Source organism: Cryptomeria japonica, chromosome 11 (assembly GCF_030272615.1).
Source record: "Cryptomeria japonica chromosome 11, Sugi_1.0, whole genome shotgun sequence".
Classification (NCBI taxonomy): Eukaryota; Viridiplantae; Streptophyta; class Pinopsida; order Cupressales; family Cupressaceae; genus Cryptomeria; species Cryptomeria japonica.
In genome coordinates this window covers 285120286-285141452 of record NC_081415.1, presented here as the reverse complement: position 1 = coordinate 285141452, position 21167 = coordinate 285120286, and positions in this window count along the sequence as shown.

Genomic DNA, 21167 nt, shown 5'->3' with positions numbered 1-21167 from the left:
CAGTGGGAGGAGAGGAGGAGGTGGGGAGGCCAGTACAGACGAGGAGGATAGATATACTCCCGCCTCCCGTACCCAGGACAGGCCGAGTGGGGGGAGTGGCGCTAGCACAGGTACCACTGCGGGTTCGTGTGCCGGGTCACATAGAGGACGCTCAAATCCGGACTCTTCAGATCATTGTGCAGCAGCTGCAGGCACAGATTTTGACTTATCAGAGGCAGATTTCTCAGTTGATCACTGAGAGAGATACCGAGATGGAGCGGCGGGGTCGAGCAGAGGAGGCCTTGGCGACCGTTCAGAGAGCAGCGGCGGGTGGTCCCTTGAGAGACACCCTGAGAGACTTGACACGGAGTGGTCAGGAGGCTACATATTACAGGCATCACTATGAGGAGGCGGTTCCTAGAGAGCGGCGTGTTGAGAGCTTTGCACAGTCGAGATCGAGTCGATCTCGAACTGCTGGGACACGATCGGAGAGCCGTGGAGTGACAGGGCCAGCGGGACAGGACCCTCCTGCCGATCCGGGTGCAAGCGTTTCAGGAGCCAGACAGGATCCTCCTGGAGATCCAGGAGCAGGTGCATCAGGAGCTAGACCATCTCTATCAGGGGATAGTCATACTTGAGAGACATGGTCTCTATTGTATTTTGAGCATTGTATTCTTTGTACTGGACACAGTTTTGACACATTTGTAGATTTTGATCATTTTTTGAGAGATATATATATAGAGCACCATTTTTGACCGATGTGATGTGTTTATGGATGTATGTTTTATGTGTGCTACTTCCTTTTTATATGATGATGTAATGCTTATATATATGATGTAATGTATGATGCAGGATGTATGTTTTTGTATGTCGTGAGATGTATCTTGAAAATGAGATGTATGATATTAATATGCTGCTACATGTAAGATAATAAGATGTGAAATGATGTAATAATGATGCAAAATGAGATAATAATGATGTGCGACTAATTTGTAAAATGAGATGCAACTAATTGTAAAATGTTATGCAACTAATTATTTTTGGATCCTCTCTCAATCTGTATTTGCCATCCGATATAACCATTTAGTTGCTTTCTTTGTAAATATCATCATGGAGCTTTTCTTGATTTTTGGATATGTTGAAAATTTATACAAGCATAATGGTATAATTGAACCATAATGACCTGAGTAAAATTTACATGATTTTTATTTTTGCAAGAGAGCACAAGCATCAAGGTATAATTGAACCAGGACGACCTGAGTGCGTATTGCGTAAACATACAAGATTAGATCATTTATATGCGTGAAATGGAATCAGGCCTTCAGTGATATGGATCACGTCTCGAGGCAAATATTCACACAGTATAAGTGATCGCCTCCCAGACAGAAGACTAGAAAAATGTTGGAAGTTCCTCATGATCTCTGGCTTTGAAGCTTGGGATGAGATAAGGAGAAGATTCCAATTTATTTAAAAAGTTCAACATGCAAAATAATCAAGACTTTAATGCGATAATGCAACATTTTAGTACTTCAGAAAATCATCCATCCTTAAGTTTCTTGTGTAGTGTTCGTGTTGCGGTTGTTTGTGATGAAGTGTGTTTGTTGGATGTCCTGTGTCTAAGGTTTTACAATAGTTGGAATGTCTTTGAATGTTTGCAAGTTTTTGAACAGTTTAATGCCCCTAGATGAGTGTTTGTCTGGATATGATTATGTACAGTGATTTCCAAGCCATGGTGAAATGCAATAAGAGAATAGATACAGATGGATAACTCAGGATAGTGACAACGCTAAGTATGTCCTGGATGGATAGATGCTAAGTGTCGGGCAATGGCCGATAGTGTTTTGATGAATAAACTGACCTGGATATAGATGAAGGAGCCGGCCTTTCACAAGGGCATCTGTTTACCAGGTTTTCACCATTTGTTTTTATTGTGCTTTGTATTTTGACTTTTTCTGGATTTTTTTATTTTTTTGTTTATTTTTGGCGTTTTCCGTGCACTAGGCTACCTTAAGTATAGTACTTCTTTAGATGAATGCTGTTAGTTGGATCATCAAGCACATCTCCTTCAGAATTTGTTAGCTGATAGGCACCTGATCCATAGACTGAAATGATGACATAGGGACCCAACCAGTTAGGTTCAAATTTCCCTTTCTTTTCTCTATCTTGCTGGTTTCTTGGATTTTCTTTTAAGACTAGATCACCAACCTTGAAGTTACGAGGAATGACCTTATGATTGTAGCTCCTGCACATGCGTTGCTGATATGCTTTGAGATGGGTATAAGCATGTTGGCGTCTTTCATCTAATAGTTCCAATTCTTGCAGTCGGTTGACTCGATACTCTTCATCTGGAATCAAACCTTTCAAAGAGACTCTAAGAGATGGAATTTCTACCTCCAAGGGTAAAATAGCCTCCGATCCATATACCAAGGAATATGGTGTTGCCCCTGTAGGTGTGGGGATGCTAGTCCTATAGGCCCAAAGAGCTGGATTGAGTTGTACATGCCAATCTTTGCCTGCATCATTCACTGTTTTCTTGAGGATTTTTAGGATCGTTTTGTTAGATGCTTCTGCCTGACCATTTCCTTGTCGATAGTATGGTGTAGAAAATTGATGCTGGATTTTGAATTTTTCACATAGTTCCTGCACATCTTGGTTTTTGAAAGGTCATCCATTATCTGTGACGATTGAACTTGGAATACCATATTTGCAGATCAGATAATTTAGGATAAAAGAGGCAATTTGTTTCCCAGTCACTGTGGTCATGGGAACTGCCTCGATCCATTTGGTAAAGTATTCTGTTGCGATTATGATGAACTTGTGTCCATTTGAAGATGAAGGATGTATTTTGCCTACCAGATCCAATCCCCACTGACAAAAGGGCCAGGATGTGGTAAATGGTTGCAGTTCCTGTGCTGGTGCATGTATCAGATTGCCATGGATTTGGCATTTAGGACATTTCTTGGCGAAATGATATGAGTCTTTCTCCATTGTAGGCTAGTAGTATCCCATTCGTAGAAGCTTTTTAGCAAGAGTAGTGCCACTCGAATGTGTGCCACAAATACCCTCGTGAAGCTCGTGTAAAGCTGAATCAGAATCATTACGATCAAGACAACGAAGAAGAGTACCATCTAGACCTCGACGATATAAGGTATCAGCGGTAAGGGTGTAACGGGCAGCTTGTCGGATAAAGTTACGTTTTTGGTTACGGGATTGGTCAATGGGTAAGATATTATGCTTGAGGTAGTCATATATTGGTCCATATAACGGAGAATCTGAACCGGTTAAGGCATATATAACATGGGATTCAGAGTGGTCATAGGCGGGGGAGAACAGTTGCTCTACCAGGAACTCATAACGACTCTGTTGTTCTGGAATTCGTAGTAATGAAGCGATCGTAGCCATTGCATCGGCTGCTTTGTTATTTAACCTTGGTATTTGTTCAAAAGTGATGCACACAAAATACTGCTTGAAGTCATCCACCATCCATTTGTAGGGTAGTAGCTTGTCATCCTTTGTCTGATAGTTGTTGTTGATCTGATTGATGACCAATTGTGAGTCTCCATAGACTTTTAATTCTGTGATTTTCCATTCGACAGCCATTTTGATGCCTATGACCAATGCTTCATATTCAGCCATATTATTTGTACATGGAAACATAAGCCTGTATGATCTCGGCATAGTGTGTCCTTCAGGGGTGATGAATAGAATGCCGGCCCCTGAACCATGTTGTGTATAGGATCCATCAAAGTATAGGGTCCATTGGTTGGAGGAAAGGGCAAAAACATCCCTGTCTGGAAAGTCAATGTCCATGGTTTGTTTTCCTGGTAGCGGTGCTTCAACCAGCTGATCTGCAATTGCTTGTCCTTTGATGGCTCGTCTTTCTGTGTAGTGGATGTCAAATTCACTGAGAATCATAACCCATTTAGCCAATCGGCCTGTGAGAGCTGCCTTGCTGAGTAGATACTTGAGAGGATCAATTTTGGCTACTAGCTTGATAGTGTGTGCTAGCATATAATGTCGGAACTTTTGAGATGCAAAAACAACTGTTAGGCAAGCCTTTTCAATGAATGTATAATTGAGCTCATAGCCATTCAATGTTCTACTGATGTAATATATGGCGCATTCCTTTCCTTGTTGATCTTCTTGTGCCAATAGTGCCCCCAGTGAAACATCTGTCGTTGATATATACAATATAAGAGGCTTTCCTGTAATCGGTGGTACTAGAACTGGTGGATTCATCAGGTACTGTTTAATTTGGTAAAAAGATTCGGCACATTTAGTCTCCCATTTGAATGGCACATTTTTGTGTAGCAAGTGGTTAAATGGCAGACTTTTATCTGCTAGTTGAGCAATGAATCGCCTGATTGATTGAAGTCACCCTTGGAGAGGTCGAAGTTGACTGATATTCTTTGGTGGTGGCATATCCATGATGGCTTGTACCTTTGCTGGATCAACTTCAATACCTTTAGCTGAGACGATGTAACCTAGTAACTTGCTTGATGTAACCCCGAAGACACACTTCTTAGGGTTGAGTCAGACTTTGAATTTCTGCAATCGATCAAAGATCTTTGTTAGGATGCCAAGATGTTCAGCTCTGGTGAAAGATTTTGCTAGTAAATCATCCACATAGTCTTCCATGAATGTGTGCATCATATCATGAAATATTGTTGTCATTGCTCTTTGATAAGTGGCTCCGGCATTCTTTAAGCCAAAAGGCATAACATTCCAACAGTATGTTCCCCAAGGATAGGTGAATGTTGTTTTGTCTTGATCTTCAGGAGCTATTTTGATTTGATTATATCCTGAGAAACCGTCCATTAATGAGAGCATTGCATGGCCTGCTGTGAGATCCACAATTATATCAATACTTGGTAAAGGAAAGTCATCCTTTGGGCAAGCTTTACTGACATCTCTGAAGTCGGTGCATATTCTGATACTACCATCTGGTTTTGAGACTGGAACAATGTTAGAAATCCATTCTGCATAGTCAATAGGTCGGATGAATCTGACATCTAATAATTTCTTTAATTCCATTTTGACCATGAGCGCTATCTGTGGATTCATCTTTCGTAGTTTCTGCTTGACTGGCTTGACCCCCGCAGAGATGGACAAGTGATGCATGATTAGGTGTGGATCCACTCCAGGCATATCAGCATATGACCAGGCAAAGTTAATTTGCTGTCCTTTAAAGAAGAGGATGAATGCCGATCTTTCCTCCTCTATCAGAGATTCTGCAAGGTGAATGTTTCTGGCTGCTTCAGTGGTACCAATGTTGATTGATTGAGTGGGCTCAATCAATATGGGTGATCGTTCATGAAAGTGTTCAGGAAGAGTGTCAAGTCTCCCATTGTTAGGTGCCTGAAAAAGGTTTTCACCCTCAGATGCGTCCTTTATTTTTACTTTTTTGGGATCCATTGCTGCCATTGACTGGCTTTCAGCATTAGATTCATTATTTGATTCATTTTTGCGACTGAGAGACTTGGCACTCCCTGAAGAACAAACGTCGTTATGCGGTTCACTGGCAGAGCCAGTTTCGGGATTTACGGTACATAGGTAGTGGATAATAGATTCATCATCTGGAAAAATTGGGATATCATGAGTCTCAGGTTCAGTCCAGTCGATGAGATCAGGGAAGACAAGTGGTAAGGAATCATTGGGCGGGTCAAGTTCAGCTACTGTAAGTGTTAGAATAGAGTTATCATCGTGATGGGTCTTGTTTTTAAAGAAATTTAGGGTTTTATCGAGGTCTTTGGTGGTATCATCTTCTACATAGACTTGTTCGTAATATTTCTGTTCGCTTTCCTGAACGTCATAGATATGTTGTGGTCCAAATTCGAGAGGTCTATCTTCTACGTTATGTTCTTCTTGAGAAATGGATATGAAATCAGTATCCTCGGGGATATTTGTAGTAGTATCAGAGCAGGTACCCTATTCATATTCATTTGAATCTGTCTCATAGGCATCATCCCAAATTCTATCTGTGTTGTAGACAGGTATGTTGTATGGCGAAAATAAATCCTTGATGATAGATACTATTTTGACATTCTGTGTTGATTCTGTATCTGATCCATCTTCTACATTCTAAATTTGTTCATAGATTGTGCTTCCTCGGGGAGGAATGATGGGTGCTTGTGATGATAGGATTGGTTCTTGAGCCACTGGTGTGTGAATATGAGCCACTGCTGCAGATATGGCCTTCTTATGATTCAAAAGCTTTTCCTGATGTATCTTCTAATCTTGACGTTCTCTTGCCTTACGGATTGTTTCTGCTGATTCAAAGAGAGCCTCCTGCCATGATTCTTCTTTGTATTTCTTCTTTTCTTTCCATTGAGGTTTTGCATTTGTATGTGGCAGCCTTTTTAATAGGAAAGTGAATTTAGAACCTAATCCTGCTTTATTTCTACTAGGTTGTGAAGGAAGATCTATAGGTTTAGTGACTCCTTCTTGGTGTTTCCCAATAGGTCCTTTACTGCCATATCCCATTTGTTTCATGATCAAGTAGCCTTTTCCATACAGGTGTGTTGGTAGAACAATGTCTAGAGCGGCCGCTCTATTAGCTTCTTCTTCATCTTTGTATAGCCAGTTAAGAACATCTTTATCTTCTGATTCATGTGCTAGAGTCCCCAATTGGATGAAGGCACCATCAAATTTAGTTATGGGCTGAGTTGCCAGATGTGTTGATAGAGTAGGTAAACCATGCGATCTAGGTGATGTTGGCAATCTGGTCAAACACAAAGGCTCCATAGAGTATTCGCCCATGCCTTGGTCTTTGATTTGCATTTTCTGTTTGAAATCTCCCCATAAGGAGTTGGATTTTACGGTTGGTGGATCAGATGTTGGAGACCGTTGCTTTTCTCTGTTATAAGGAACCAAACTGTCCTGGGCTGCCCCCATTGCATTGCAATGTTGAAATGGATTGTGATCAGCTGATATGGAGATTTCCTGTCCATCATAAGGAAATTTGACACACTGGTGGTATGTAGAAGGTACTGCTTGCATTTCATGTATCCAGGGTCGGCCTAATAAGATATTATAGGTGAGATCAATATCTAAAACTTGACATATAGTATCTTTTTGTACTGGTCCTACCTGAATAGGCAATATCACTGTTCCTTTAGAGGACCTTTCCTCATCATCATATGCTTTTATGGTAATCTTTTTACAAGGATCAATAGATTCTTCTGAGAAACCTAGTGCACGGATAAGCTTTAAAGTACATATATTAAGTCTGGCTCCTCCATCTATTAAGACTCTTTTGACACGGTGTTTGCAAACAATGACTTCAATATGTAGAGGAGTATTATGTGGATGACTTAATGAAGTATTATCATGCTCTGAGAAGGTGAGGTTATGAGACTCTGTCATGTGGGCCACCATAGCTTGAAATCTGTCTGTATCCAAATTTTGAGGTACATTTGTTTCTAAGAGTGCTTGCTCCAATATGTCTTTGTGTCTTGGAGATATTTTCAACAATTCCAGGATAGATATCTGAGCCGGAGTCTTGCGCAGGTGATTAACTAAGTCGTATTGGATCTTTGGTGTGGTAGTTGGAGGTGCAGTATGTCCCTTCAAGACATATTGCGGAGTCCAGGTTGTTACATTGACAGATTCATGATCACGTTTATCTCGAATGGTTATAACATTGACTTGATGGTCTTCAGCTGATATGTGATTGATTGTGTTGTTGTAGATGTGATTAATACGAGCTCCGCGGGTACCATTTGAAGTGGATGCTCCATCTTTGTTATAATTTGGAAGAGGATCTTTGAAGGCTTTGTGATCATTATTTGTTTTGAGACCATCCACCGTTAAGTCACCTCGATCAATCATGTCTTGGATTATGTGTTTCAATCTCATGCACTCGTTTGTTCTATGACCTTTGTTTCGATGAAAATCACAATAGTGTGAATCATTCCACCAAGGTGGTTTGATTGGGGGTTCATAATTGTTGATTGGAGGTAAAGAAAGAACCTTGTTTGCTAATAGCTCTCTGAATGAAGACTCTAATGATTGGCCCAATGGTGTGAAGATACGCTTATGGAAATTGTTGGTGTTGTTGCGTGAATTGTTGTTAGGCCCTGGATTCAGGTTTTTGTTTTGATTATCGTTGGTATTGTTGGTATTGAGTTGTCCTTGAGTATTGTTTGGTGCATATGTGTTAGTACTGGGAGTAGTATTTTTAGGATTTTTCGTATTTTGAGTATTTCCTGATAAGGCAAGCACTGTCTGTTTAGATTTAGGATCATATGATTCATTGTTGCCTTCATTTTTGTTTTGAGTCCGAAATCGAGTTTTGTCTAGATTGGTATTGTTTTGGTTATTGTAGTTTGATGAGTTTGTTCCTTCTTTGTAGAACTTGAGTGTTCCCTTTTTGACACAAGCTTCCTCTACTTGGATGCCATTTTCGATTAATTTGTCAAAAGATGGTATGCATTGAAGTTTGAGTCTGTAACTCATTTCCCCATTCAAGTTATCAATGAAGATGTCCATTTTCTCTTTTTCAGGAATATCTCGAGGATATCTTGATACCATGCGTCGCCAATGTTGAAGGAATAACATGAATGTTTCATTGTTCTTTTGTTTGGTGTTGCAGATATCTAACATGGTTATGGCATGTTGGATGTTGTAAGAATAATGGGTGATGAACTTGTTAACCAATTCATCAAATGATCTAACAGGTGGTGTAATCTTGGATAACCATTCCATTGTTTGTCCTCCCAGGCTTCTTGGGAATAACCTCATCAGATACGTGTCATTATGAGCAAATTCAAGACTCATAGTACAAAATTCTCGAACATGATCTCAAGGATCACCTTTCCCATCATATTTATCAAATTTGGGAATATCTGAGTTTGGAGGAAAAGGTATCATGTTTAAGCTTCTGTCAAATGGATAAGGATAGATTTCGTTTATAGAGTACCGCACTGTTGTCCCTTGTTGCATATCGTGTATTTGTCTTTGTAACATTTGCATCTGTTGAGTAAGAGCAACTAAGGGCGCATTATCTTGCTGAGGGAAGAGTTCTTCCCTCGTATTTGTTCACAACTGAAAAGGTGCAGTAAATGGTATGCGTTGTTCTGGGGTTTCAAATACAGGTACTCGCATTTCTGGTATATGTTGTTCTGGAATATGTTGTTCAGGTATGCGAGTCTCTTCTTCCCTTTGTTGTTCTTGATATGTGTATTGTTGAGATCCTGTTTGAAAGACGTTTGCGTCGAAATCTTCAGGAAGTTTGACACCTTTGCTTGTAAGCATGAGTAGATATTTTTCTTTATCATTTTCCATGAGTTTTTGGAATGAAGGATTTTCTTGGCATTCCTGAAGAATTGCGTCAGTAATTTCAGGATCTTCTGAGGATGGAACTTCAAAAGGATTTGATAATCTGCGATTCATACTTGATTCCGCGGGTGTTTCGCTTTGTTTGTTTTGTTGAGAGCGAGTGACAGGCATTTCAATAGAAACTTTCAGTGATGAAGGGAACAAAGTCCTCGTTGATATTTTGCTCTGGCGTTGGTGGTTCTGGTCTAGATGTATTATATGTGATGCACTCATTGGGCAGGAATGCTGGATTGATCTTTCCTCCGCGGTTTATCTTTTGATTAAAAGTAGACTTTTGGCAGTATGCTCTTGTTTTCAAGGGTTCTTTGTCAAATTCGCTGGATTTGTTTTGGATATAACGTTTGACGTGATGAAGAAATACCCGATGGGATTTGAAGAGTTGACGATTGATGTATAAAAATTTATTTCTCTTGATGAATTTGGAAAAGCTCGGTTGCTGTTTCTTCAACGTGATGTTGCGATAGAGGTTCTTTCTTCTCAGAATGACGTGATTAATCATGCATGAGTGATCAATGATTTCCTTTGATTTGTTTTGGATTTAGTTGATTCTTGTTTTAAAAATTTCAAATCTTACTTTATCAGGATGAAGGTTTAGTTGCCCCTTCACGATAAAGCGTGTCAAATGATATGGATAAGAGTTTCGCGCTCTGGAAACTAGATTTGACAATTTGGAAAATTTCTAGACAAGTGTTTTTTAGATAAGATCCGTAAGATATTCAAAGGATTGAATTGACACTAATGATGAAAAGTTTCTGGATTTATGATAGGAAAGACGTCCTCTAATGCTCGATTTGTTTTTAGATTTGGACAACCTTGTTTAACACAAATTTGACTTGAGAAATAGTCTTATGGCTTGTTTTTGTCACTTGGGTTTGATAAAAGACGTGTTTTGATGAAAAACTGTGTTTGAAATATTTTTGAGATTTTCAAAATTTTTGGTTTTTCCAACTCTCTGTTTTTTTTCTTTTTCTCACGCGCTAAAACAGGTGTTCAATGCACTAGTAAATTTTCTTAATGCGCTAAAACTATTTACCCACGCGCTACTCTGCCCCTGGTTACGCACTAAAATATTGATTCTGGAAAATTTTGTTTTGTTGACTGTGAAATATGCACGCGCTAGATTGTATTTTCCACGCGTTGACTGGTTCGGCTAATGCGCTAAAACAGGAATTCGACGCGCTAAGCTGTTTGTTCCACGCGCTAAAACAGGCTGTTTTGAAATTTGCTGTGAAGTTTTTATGGAAAATCATGCGCTACACTGTGACTTTCATGCGCTATATGTTTCTGTTAATGCGCTAAAAGATTACTAACACGCGCTAGAATATGTTTTGTACGCGCTAAAAAAATTCGTTTCTGTTTTGCATTTCAGTTGAAACGCTACTGTTTTTGTGTTACGCGCTATTTTGTTCTGCAGATGCGCTAAAATAACTGTTTGACGCACTAATATGTTGTTTCGACGCGCTAAACTTCCCTGATTTTTCCTTTTGGTGCCTTTGTGATGTTTTTGACTTTTGTTGAGAGAATTTTCAAGTAGGATGGATGATTTTCTGAAATAAAAAATGTAAGCACGGCACACAAAGTACAATCATTTCACTTAATCTAACATAAAGTGTATGTTTTGTCGAGGATGTTTTCAAATCCCCAATGTTTTAACAGGTTGGATACACGATAAACACTTCAGAAAGACTCTTTATTCAAGGGTTATAAGCAACATCATAGCTCACTAGTCTCGATACTCCGTCAGCTCAAACAGTCGTGTCACCCCCTAGAGGGCGCCCGTTTTTTTGCCTTTTGCCAGAAATTAACCCAAAGTGAATTGCTTCACAGTTGAGTAGTTATCTTGGGTGATATATGGTGAGTAATCTTGTGGGCGGATTCTTCCCCACCCTTGCACTATGATGTTACAAATGTTTGGATACTGACTCAGCTCAAAGTTTCTAATGCTAAGGTTCTTAATCAGGCTTCCCGTTCGGCCGTCAGTGATAAACTCCCTCAGGAGGCTTCCCAACCTTTAGAACAAAGGCTTTACGTATCTCAAGGATACTGGGGGAAGGCTAATCGCTGCACGCAACCGTTGAAAAAGACTTTCGTCACTTTCCACATTTGATTATAGTGGGTTGGAATTCTTGGCGTCAAAGTCATTTCCCACTTAGGTCGTTCCCTTCACACCGGCCATAAACGGCTTTAAGAGTTGAGTGCAACTCCTCGGGAAGGTAGGCCTGCTAAAGGATTTATTGCTTAAATTAAAGAAAGCTTTAAGAGTGGTTTGGCCTTTTGGTCACCCAGTTAAGGGGAGAGCATATACCTTCCACTTTCGATACACGGCAAATAAGTTTGTTCGTTTTAACTTCCCAGACAATAATTTGCTAACTTCTAATTGGAGATGTTGCTCCAACAAGCATGGTGTTCTTTTTAACCCTTTATAGCAATAATTATCTAATCTATGAAAAATAGATTGTCAACAAAGCAAATTTCGATTTTCGATGTCAACAAAAGGAAAAATGTTTTGCTTGTAAAAACAAATCTCCTTGCTCTTTCTGCAAGAAACTTGTTAAAAATCCTGCAAAAAGAAATTGGTTAGTTTGTTTCGGGGGACTTGCACAAGTCTAAATTTTTTTTTATTCGGTTACAAAATCTTTTTGTTGGTTTTGTTTGTGATGCGCTACAGAACAAACTGTACGTGCTACAATAGTCGGTGGATGCGCTACTGTTACATTTTCGTGCGCTATTCTGTTTCTCGGATACGTTACTCTGTGGTTCAGACGCGCTAATTTATCGTTTGGTTTTCCCGCGGTCTGTTATTCAAGAAATTTTGAATTTCAATGCGCTAACTGTCTGTTGACACGTGCTGGAATATAAAGGTGAAGCGCTAAAACTTTGGGTCCATGCGCTAATCTGTCAGGTAGACGTGCTGATCCGTGGTTTGGTTTTTCCACGGTCTGTTGTCGGGAAATTTTGAATTTCAATGCGCTAACTGTTTGTTGACACGCGCTGGAATATGGAGGTGAAGTGCTAAAACTTTGGGTTGATGCGCTAATCTGTCAGGTAGACGCGCTGATCTGTGTTTCGCCGGCGTCGACACCTACAGGAAAATTTGTCAATAGTGTTATACGCTAAGGAACAGTTTGAACGCGCTAAGACAGAAAGCCCACGCGCTAAACAGTAGGCTAGAAGCGCTAAACTGTTAGGCGGATGCGCTAAAATGTTTCTTAGACACGCCAATTCTAGTTTTCCGCGTACCTGCAAAAGTCTTCAAATTCAAAAAATGATAGGTTATTGGGGTTCGAGCCCCACGGTGGGCGCCAAAAATGTATGTGGGAAAAGTGGGTGAGTAAAACTTAAAATGTGAAAATTACGAGAAATACCAATCCACACACACACACAGGACTTCTTGATGCAAGCTATGGAGTAACGTAGTGTTACTCAGCTTCCCAAGGAGGGTCCCATGGTTCTCTATCTCACAATGTCCCTCAAACCAATGTTTTGCTCTCAGGTTACTGAGCAAAATGGTTTAGGGATGGCAAATATGAGAACGAGAGAGATTTTTAACTGATTTTAGTATGAGATGTGTTATAAGCTAGATGAGATGCTAGAAATGCAATAAACTAAATGGTAAGATGACGAGGTTAGTATGAATACTATCCTAGCATACTATATTTAATCTATAATTGAACTAAAATGATAATGAACTTATTCTAAACATGCATATTCATGATTAATTCTGATCTAAAGAGAGGCTAAATGATGAGCATAAAGATGATGAAAAGCTTGAAAGTATTTGAGCATAAGTGTGATGCTTCAAATTTGAAAGATGATTGTTAAGAATGGAGGAATGAGAGCTCTATTTATAGCACAAACAGGGCAATGGATGGTCAGGATCGAATGGTTTAATCAAGGGCCAAGTTTGAAAGTTGGGGATCCATGTGCATAATTGGCACCAATGAAATGGTGACAAGTGTCAACATAGGATAGGGTTGAGAAAAGAGGTTGGAGGCATTAAAGGCCTGAGAAGACCTCATGGTTATCTAAAGGCTAAGGGTCAAGTCTAAGTTAGGCTTACCCACTGGATTAAGAGTTAATCCAAGGATAAACCTTTGTGCAAATGATTAAGAGATAATCATGGTCAAAGCATTAATGGCCTGATGAGACCCTTGGGTTGGATAGAGGTTGAGTCAAAACAAATGTTTTAACCATGTGGGAAGGTTTGAATTAACCATTAATGGTTATTGGAGACTTTAGGGATTAAGTGGTTGAAGGTTGGAAGCCTTCAATGGTTTTCAAAGACTTTGGGGTTTTTGGTGGTTGAAGGTTGAAAACCTTCAATGGTTATCCAAGACTTTGGACCATTTGAGAAGTGACCTCCCTTTGCTTAGGGATGTGACAAAGTTTAGAGAAGGGTTAGGTTAATTAGAATCGATTAGAAGATTCTAGAAGGGATTAGGAAGGGGGTTGGGTTTTTGCAAGTGGATGGGGGATAATAGGATTTAATTGAATTATTTGATTTTCATTCAATTTGGTTGCAATTGAATAAATTTGATTTATTCAATTTAGGATAACTATTTAATTAAATTTGAATTTAATTAAAAGTGGCTAGGGGGATTTAATTGAATAAAATGATTTATTCATTAAATGGTATGGTGAATTTAATCAAGTGATTTACTTAATTAAATAGAAGAATGTGAATAATTTAATTAAATTGAATTTAATTAAATAGGGAAATGAACATAAAATATTCATTTAGGAATATGGTCATTTTTATACGTCTACAATATGTATAATAATTTGTATTTTTATTAGAAAATTTTGAATTTTTTCAGTTACATAAATCAATCAAAATAAAGAAAAATGATATTTTTATAATCATATAAAATAAAAATTAAATTTAGATTATAGAGTATTTGTTGAATTTTTTTAATTATGTGCATTCGTTGATTGAATTAATTCAGAGAAAAATTAATTGAATGCAATAATATCTTGCTAAAGACACGAACTAATAAAATTATAGACCAACTCTATTTAGTCAGATCTATTTTAAAAAAAAAATTAAGAAAAAGTTGATTTTTTTTTTAATAAAAGGGGTAAAATTTTTATTGAAACTCAATCACAAAAAATTACAAAGAGAGCCAGAGCCCATAGGCCCCAGAATAGAAGCATCAAACCAGCCCCATTTCATCCAGCTTCATAACCATCCATGTCCTCAGTAAAAATCTTCTACAAGTCCTGAGAGTAATCCTTAGAGAGATGCTCCCAACCTTCAACTTTCCAATCACTACCATGTTCCGAGGCTCACTTGGACAAATAGTCAGCTGCTCTATTCCATTCTTGAGGGATGATGAAAGACACCAGCTCCATTAAAGAACTAATATGGAGAATCTGTTGAACAATCCCTGCCAACTGTCACCGGATCCCATTCACTTTCTGCTCATTCAACAAGTTAACAATAATTTGTGAATCCAATTCACAAATCACCTTCCTTCATCCCAACTCCCAAGCCCGCTCTAGGGAATAGAGAATTTCCAATCCCTGCATAAAATTATTAGACTGCCTCCCTTTATGCACTGAAAAGAGGAAGACTACCTCCCCCCTACTATTCCTGCCAACACCACCAACTCCAGCAGGGCCTGGGTTACCCCTAGATGAGCCATCAATGTTAATCTTAATAATCCCATCTTGAGGGGGAATCCACCTTCCCACCCTTTGCACCTTCTTCGTAGCCCATCTACCTCTCCTAACACAAGCTGAGGCAGGAGACAACTCCTGCAGGCCAAACCTACTCACAATATTTGCCTCATCTCTACTCAACGAAAAATTCACCTCACATTTAGCTTCCACTGTCTCCCAGATCATAGCAATAATCCTATTCCAAACTTGTTGAACAAACAATCTGACCTCATGAAAGATCCTCTTATTCCTCTTGAGCCAAATCCGCCATAGAATGAAGATGGGCCCAATATACCAGACAGTCTAGAGGAAGGAGGACAAGATAGGAGGTCTACCCAAACTACTCCATAACTCAACAAGAGAGTCCGTGTGGACACAAGGATGCTTCCACACCCCACACCAATAATCCCAAATAAGCATAGAGAAGGGGCATCTGAAGAACAAGTGTGAGGAATCTTCCTCCCCATTACCACACAAAACACAAATAGAAGGCCCCACGAATTCCTACTTATGGATATTGTCCCAGGTTAGACATTTATTCAAAGCCAAAGTCCAAGAAAAGCAGTTACACTTCCGCCAAGAAACATTATTCCACACCTGTTTCCACCAATTCACCTCTCCTCCCTCCAGTCTTCGGTTCAACAATTCCCGGTATCCACTAGCCATAGTAAAAACTCCCTTAGGATTTGGAGACCAAGCAAGCCCATCCCTTCCCTTGAGGGAGCTACAATTTCTACTCGCCAAAATGCCATGCAACTCAACACACTCTTCCTCCATCCCAGCAACCGGCCACTCAGTAGGAGCCTTCCACCTCTCCAAATCTAGCCAACCACACCTATAAACAACCTTAAAGTCACTCACCCTTGACCATCCCGCCTCTGAAAAACTTTGGCACAGATTCCCAAGGTGAGGAAACTGATCAAGGATGGGAGGATATCCATCCCAAGAATTGTTCCAGAAAAGGACGTCTTCCCCCCTTCTGCAAATCCAAAAAAGCCCATCTTTAATGAGAGATGCCCCCCTCTTGAGAGTATACCAAATCGATGAGCCCTTCCCTCAAGCGGATATCTAGGGATTTCTTCCATCGGGATCCTCTGCATATATTTGTTGGCCAAAATCCTAGCCCAACCTCGATCCTGCTCCACACACCACCTCCACTACAATTTAGCAGCCAATGCTTCCCCAAAAAGAATAGACTGCCTTAAACCCAGCCCCCCCGACTCCTTCGAGCTACACACAAGGTCCCAATTGACCGAACTCCATTTGGAAGAGGAAAGATTGCCTGCCCATAAGAATTGCCTAGTCAAAGAATCCAAACCCTTCAAGAACCACTTAGGGGCCACATGAAACATACATCGATAGATCAGAAGAGCCTGAACCACCAATTGAATCAGTTGAACCCTCCCAGCAAAGGATAACCATCTATGAGTCCAGTGTTCAACCTTCGTGCAAAATTTATCTAAAATACCCTACCAAGACTCCCTAGGAGGGTTGCCAAGAGAAATAGGAATACCCAAATAAATCAAGGGTAGGGAGCCAACTTGGAATCTCAATATAAGAGCAATCCTCCTTAGAATATTTTTAGGAGTATTGAAAAAGAGAATAGAAGATTTATCCTCGTTGATCAACTGGCCCGAGGCCGCAAGATAAACATCCAAGACCTTACGCAAATTAGTAGCTTCTCTGACCCGAGCCAGTCCCATAAGGGTCGTATCATCCACAAACTGCAAATGAGATTGTGACTGCAAGTCATTACCCCATCTCCAACCCTGAATAATACCCAGGCCCACATAATGCTTAATCAGCCTCCCTAGACCCTCAACCAGAAGAATGAATAAATAAGGTGAGAGAGGGTCCCCCTGGTGGAGACCCCTAGAAGCACCAAACAACTCTGTATGGTCTCCATTGATAAGCATAGAGAAAGAAGTAGACATAACACAACTCATAACCCACTGGACCCACTCATCAGCAAAACCAAAAGCCCTAAGGATCTTCTGAAGGAAGGACCACTGAACTCTATCGTATGCCTTAGCCATATCTAGCTTGATAAACATAACTTTTTCCTTGGATGAAGCCATAGAGTGAATGGTCTCCGTAGCAATGACCACACCATCCAAAATTTGGTGACCTTCCACAAAAACACTCTGCTCCTCAGAGATAACATTCCCCAAACACTTCTTCAATCTATCCGCTATCAGCTTAGAGAAGATCTTATAAATCACATTACAAAGAGAGATAGGGCGGAAATAGCCTAGCCGATCGACCCCATCACACTTGAGGATTAGAGCAATGAAAGTCGCATTCAACGTCCGAAGCATCTACTTATTCCTCTGGGACTCCTGGACTACATCCAATAAATCCATTTTGATAATATCCCAGAACTATTGAAAGAATTCTATTGGGAACCCATCCGGTTCAGGAGATTTTCCTTTTCTCACGTGAAAGACAATCCTCTCAAGCTCATCCAACAAAATAGGACACAAAGGCTGCTCATTCATCTCCCCCATGACCAGAGAAGGAATGCAAGCAAGAACCTGATTCTCTACCACTGAATCCCCCGGGGGGTCCTCCCTGAAGAGGGCCTAAAAAAACTATAACAACTCCCTAGAGATCTCCTACAAGGATAAGCATTGCTCACCTCTATCATTTACCAGAACAGGGATGGAATTTCCATGTCTTCTTGCTTTCATTGAGTTGAAGAAGAAAGTAGTGTTCTTGTCCCCTCCTTCAGCCAATCAATATGAGCTCTTTGCTTCTAGTATATTTCTTCCCTAAGCTCCCATTCCTCAACCACCTTGACAGCCCTATCCTTCTCCCTAAGAAATTCCTCAGACAGGCCATGCTCTCTGATTTCACTAGTGATCCCATTCAACACAAGTTGAGCAGCTTTCTTAGCATGGAAAATGTTCCCGAAACCCTGGCGTTTCCATTGTTTAAGTTGAAACTTAACAAATTGCAACTGCTTGGCAAAAGAGTACATGGCAGTGCCAAAGGGTGGCTTCCCATTCTTCCACCACTCCACTACAAGAACCTACAAAGTAGGATCTCGAAGCCACATAAGTTGGAATTTGAAAGAAGGAGAGTGAGCTACCCAAGCCAAAGAAGAAACCAGCTTGATGGGCCAGTGATCTGACCCTCTCCAGACAAGAATCTTAGTACTTGTGGACCACCCCCCACCAATCCAAAAACTAGAGACTAGAAAATGAGCCAACCTCTCTGCAATCCAATACTCTCCCATCCTTCTATTGTTCTAGGTGAACAAACCATTGCCAGGCTTAATGTCAACAAGCCGCAACAAGGATATACTATCCTGAAAAAGGACAGAAGAAGTTTCCAACCGCATGACACCCCCGCTTTTTTCACTCAACTCAAGGATGGCATTGAAGTCTCCTACCATAATCCAGGGATGAAAAGGGGTTAGCCTTCACATACAAGAAATATGAGACCATAAGTTTTGCTTACCCTGAAAATATGTAGGGGCATAGATGTTATAAAACAAGATGAACTCCCCAGTCTCAAGACTAGAAATAACCCCGGATAAAGAAGATCTGGAGGCATCCCACTAGACAGGGTGAAATATTAAAGGGTTCCAAAGACATGCCACCCCTTCAGAGGAACCAGCTACCCCAACACACTGACACTCGCCTCTCCCCCATATCTTTGGCACTAGACCCATCATACTCTCCACTGAGAGTTTAGTTTCTTGCAAGAATAGGACATCGGGAGAATGATTCCTAATCAAATCCCAAACAACTTTTTGTCTAGGGCCACTATTCAAGCCCCTCACATTCCATGAAAGCACAATCATTTTGGGGGATTGGAAAAGTGAGAATCCAAAGTCTTTATTGACCCTGACTCAACCAAGTTCTCCCCCATCAATTTGATCTTATCCAGACCCTTCTTTCTGCCAACCTTTGAGCTCTTCTCTGAAGCACTTTTCTTAATATCTTTCTGATGTAGACCCAGGAGAGCGAAGGACTTATTACTTTTCACCCCAACCGGTTCCAATTTCAAAGCTATTGGAGAACCCTCCCCCTCAACCAAATTGACCTCAAAACCAAAAGTGAGTCCCAACTGGACCCCTACTGGTTGATCCATCTCCATCTGTTGGCTTGCAACCACTAGCAGGGCCTGGGTAGAGTCCTCAATTACTCTTTCTGTAGCCCCCCTGACGCACCTCTATCCAGAGGGGTTAACCCCGGATTTACTTCCTGGTGGCTAAGATCATCCAAGACCTCGAATCTGTTGAAGGGATCCTCCTCTTGTCTCTCCTGTAAGGGCCTCTTTTGTCCTCAATTCCTGTTCTTTGTCTTAACTAAGACAAAACCATCATCACCCTCAACCTCAACCGACATGGCGGCTTTCCCTTTCTCATCCCTATCTAGGCTCGGGTTTGACTACTAAGATTGGCCCACTGTCAGTTTATATCTAGGGAACTTACACTATAAATGACCATACTCATGACATAGACGACATCGAAATGGTAAAGTCTCATAATCTAACTGCTGAACCCAAGAATAAGAGCCTGCGCATATATCTATAGCATCTTGCAATGGTTTACTAAGATCAATTTCAACACAGATACGCACAAAGGTCATTACCTTTCTCCCCAGGGTTTGTGTTGAAGATCCCGCTAGCCTCCCAAGCAGAGCAACAAGCATCCGTAGCACATCCTCCTGACAACATTCCATAGGAAAATGTGGTAACCGAACCCACACTAGAACCCTATTTGGGAGCTCCTCAGAAGGATTTTACCCTGCATGCCAAGGTTTGATGAACAAACCCACTTGGTTGTAAAAATACGGGCCACCTTCAAAGACCCTATTGCGATCCTTCATGCAATTGAAGTAACCATGAAATAGTTATTTGCCAACAACATAATCTCCATTTCCCCTTCCAGTGCCCAAGTCCTCTGTGCCCAATTTTCCAAAAACTGCAAGGAAACCCTCATTCCCAAAAACTTGTAGTATAGGGAGTATTTTGAAAAATATTCAATGTCTTCAACTATCATCTCAGAAGGAATAACCAGCTTCGGCCTCTCACTGCATCTCTCCAGACAACCATTAATCTTCGTAATGTGAGAGTTGCAAATGCTCCCAAGCCCAGAATCTGATGAGAAAAGATTATTGTTAAAAGTCTTCATACTCTAAAGTGGGGGGTTTTGAGCCCACCATAGCACGGAAATCCATGTCTGGAGCAACCTGCAAGGCTTCACCACTAGAACTCGACATTGGAGCACCAAAAAAAAAACACAAAGGCCAAGAACCCACACCCCGAAAGGGCCACTCAAGGAGGCTCGGCACCCAAGGCACCACCCCACTCAAACACTACCAGAAGAAAGGGCCAGCCGACACCCCAGGGCCACAGGAAACCCACGGGACGCAGCAAGCCGGAGCCCCACCCCCACGCAGCCTAAGCCCCACCCCCGTGCAGCCAGAGCCCCATCCCCGTGCAGCCTTAGCCCCGCCCTCCAACCCCTGCAGCTCCCCCCCACACCCACAACTGAACCTAGCACTACCCCCGTAGCTGCTATGCTCCCTCGATGCCTTGTACAACCCTCCCCCATCACACCTGCAACCAAGCTGCTCATGAGCTAGGGCCTCGAAACCCTAGCTCGGTCGCCCGAGCACCCCCGCACACACGCCATCTAGCACAAAAACCCAGAAAGAGTTATAGAAAAATTATCATTGTTAGCCCAACTATTGGAAAAAGTTGATTTTTATTAAGACTATTTAATCTAAATTAGAACGTCATTTTATTTCATCAATAAATTAAATCAAATTCTAATGAGAAAGAATAATTAATTTTTGATTTTTGATTAATTAATTATCTATTTAATCTTAATTAGAACGTCATTCTATTTCATCAATAAATTAAATCAAATTCTAATGAGAAAGAATAATTCATTTTTTATTTTTGATTAATTAATTATCTTAATTTATTCATTGAAATAAACATTTACTTCATGATATAGGATGATAAGCTTGTCAAACTTCATAGACCAACCTATTTTACCTTCCTTAGTACCTATTATTCTAAAAAATATATCTACAACACATATCTTAGTGCCATTGTTCAATAATAATGAAAAATATACTTCACATATGCATTACCATTTCAAATAAATCAACATTTCTTAATTTAAACACTTTTGAACAAGTACACAAGTAATTAACAAACTAATCAAA